At 46.3% G+C, this 2902-nt stretch overlaps 1 pseudogene; it reads left to right on the top strand.

Moving 5' to 3' along the window:
* Nucleotides 1–1233: 1233 nt before the first annotated feature.
* Nucleotides 1234–2673, top strand: LOC103084090 (E3 ubiquitin-protein ligase makorin-1 pseudogene; annotated as a pseudogene).
* The last annotated feature ends 229 nt before the right edge of the window (nucleotides 2674–2902 follow it).

Below are 2902 nucleotides of genomic sequence, written 5' to 3' on the forward strand. Positions count from 1 at the left end.
ATGTTATTCGCATAAAACTACCCTTTACTGCTTCTGCCTCCATTAGATTTCCTAAGCAGTAGTGTTTTTTTAATGTACAGGTTAAAAACAAAATCCTAATGTGATTTATGTATAATGTGTGTGTTCTTTATCTTACCCGAGTGTCTAAAGTCTTCTCTATGGCTGGACCCCAAATAATATTCCTTTACATTCTAAGTGATAACTGGAGAGTGGGAGAGGTTTAATAAATACCCTAACCCTAAATCGTACCCTAACCCGTACTGTAACCATAACCTGTACCCTAACCCTAACCCATACCCTAACAATGACCTGTACCCTAACCCATATCCTAATCCTAACCCGTAACCTAACACTGACCTCTACCCTAACTGTATCCTAATCCTAACCCCTAGCTGTACCGTAAACTGTACCCTTACCCTAACCCGTACGCTAACCCATACCCTAATCCTAACCCATACCCTAACCCATATCCTAACCCTAACCCTAACCCGTTGCCATACCCTAACCTGTTCCCTAAACTGTACCCTAACCCTAACATGTACACTAACCCGTACCCTCACCCTAACCCATACACTAACCCGTACCCTAACCCTAACCTGTAACCTAAACCATACCCTAACTCTAACCCGTAGCCATACCCTAACCTGTACCCTAACCCTAACCTGTACCCTAATCCTAACCTGTTCCCTAACCCGTACCCTAAACCCTAAACCTTACCCCTAACTTAATTTTTTTTGAAACATTTTTCTGGGGCTAAAATAAATTAGCAGAAAAACAAAATAAAACAGAAAGTAACCTGAGTTTCCCTCAAAAAGCTAAGTATGAAATACTTTGTACTTCTGTTCTGTGGACTGTTATGTATCCTATAAAAAGTGTGAGAGCTAAATCTGTTTTTCTACAGTGAGAAACATGATTTCCAGATGTAAGGAACACCTGGATAAAATAAGAAAGCTGCACATTATGCTGGTCATTTCTGGGAGTGGGAAAGGATGGCAAGCGGTAAAATATTATCTTTTCCTTTAATCTTTTTAAGTTTCACTTTTTACAAAGAACTTGAATTATAATTCTACTTTTAAAAAGTAACAATGAAGGAGACGCGGGGCAGAGGGGAGCGAACGGGCGCCTTCGTGTCCTTCCCCACCCCTCGCCTCGCCGCCTTCTCCTCCCCGCAGCTGGACCGGAATTATGTGATCCTGGAAGTTCCGGCGCCATTGCTGTGTGGGATAAACAGTAATGGCGGAGGCTGTAACTCCCGAAACAACAGCCACAACATCAGGAGCATGAGCGGCAGCGGTGGCAGTGGCTTCCCCCACCCCTACCCCCACAGTCATCTCCCCGTCCCTAGGGGCAGGGGACGGGGGAGGCTGCAGCGACGGCAGCGGCGGCGGCTGGACTAAACAGGTCACCTGCAGGTATTTCATGAATGGGGTTTGTAAGGAAGGAGATAACCGTCGATACTCACATGACCTGACAGTCCATATGGTGTTGTGGGCAAGTATTTTCAGCGAGGGTACTGTATTTATGGAGACCGCTGCAGATATGAACACAGCAAGCCACTGAAACAGGAAGAAGCAACTGCTACAGATCTAACTGCAAAGTCACCCCCTTGCTGCTTCCTCAAGTCTCTCATCAGTAGTTGGACCGATTGTTGAAATGAATATGGGCTAAGCTGAGTCAAGAAATTCAAACTTTTCAACTGTAGGAGCAGGTTCAGAAGACTGGATGAACGCCATTGAGTTTGTTCCTGGGCAGACTTCCTGTGGCCGTACTGCCCCTTCCTCCACTGAAGCACCCCTGCTGGGCTCATTGACCAAGAAAGAATCAGAGGAGGAGAAACCTGCAGTGGAAACCAAGAAGCAGCTCTGCCCCTATGCTGCAGTGGGAGAGTGCCGATATGGGGATAACTGTGTGTATCTCCACGGAGACTCGTGTGATATGTGTGGGCTGCAGGTCCTCCATCCAATGGATGCTGCCCAAAGATCACAACATATAAAATCTTACATCGAGGCCCATGAGAAGGACATGGAGCTCTCGTTTGCTGTTCAGCGCAGCAAGGACATGGTGTGTGGGATGTGCATGGAGGTGGTTTATGAAAAAGCCAACCAACAGTGAGCGCCGCTTCAGGATCCTCTCCAACTGCAACCACACCTACTGTCTCTAGTGTATTCACAAGTGGAGAGTGCTAAGCAATTTGAGAGCAAGATCATAAAGTCCTGCCCAGAATGCCAGATCATATCTAACTTTGTCATTCCAAGTGAGTACTGGGTGGAGGAAAAAGAAGAGAAGCAGAAACTCATTCAGGAATACAAGGAGGCAATGAGCAACAAGGCATGTGGGTATTTTGATGAAGGACGTGGGAGCTGTCCATTTGGAGGGAAATGTTTTTACAAGCATGTGTACCCTGATGACCGTAGAGAGGAGCCACAGAGATAGAAAGTGGGAAAATCAAGCAGATACTGGGCCCAACGAAGGAACCACTTCTGGAAGCTCATTGAGGAAAGAGAGAACAGCAACCCCTTTGACAACGACGACGAAGAGGTTGTCACCTTTGAGCTGGGCGAGATGTTACTTATGCTTTTGGCTGCAGGTGGGGACGATGACCTGACCGACTCTGAAGACAAGTGGGACTTGTTTCACGATGAGCTGGAAGATTTTTATGACTTGGATCTATAGCAGCTTTGCAGGGCATGTGAACTGGTCTGCTGAGCCTCAGACGGCAGCTGTCCCCGCTTGTGGCAGCAGTGCCCGTGGTTCTCTTCTAGGCAGGCCTCTCAACTCCAGGTGCTGTCATAATAATTTTTACCCAGGGCCTGTCTTCTCAATCCCTCACCTTTCCCCAATGAGTATGTTGTTTTCTCTGTTTAAAAAAGTTACAAAAATAAATCTTAAAGTTAGTTTTTTT

This window comes from Lipotes vexillifer, unplaced genomic scaffold (assembly GCF_000442215.2).
Source record: "Lipotes vexillifer unplaced genomic scaffold, Lipotes_vexillifer_v1.1 scaffold1448, whole genome shotgun sequence".
NCBI lineage: Eukaryota > Metazoa > Chordata > Mammalia > Artiodactyla > Lipotidae > Lipotes > Lipotes vexillifer.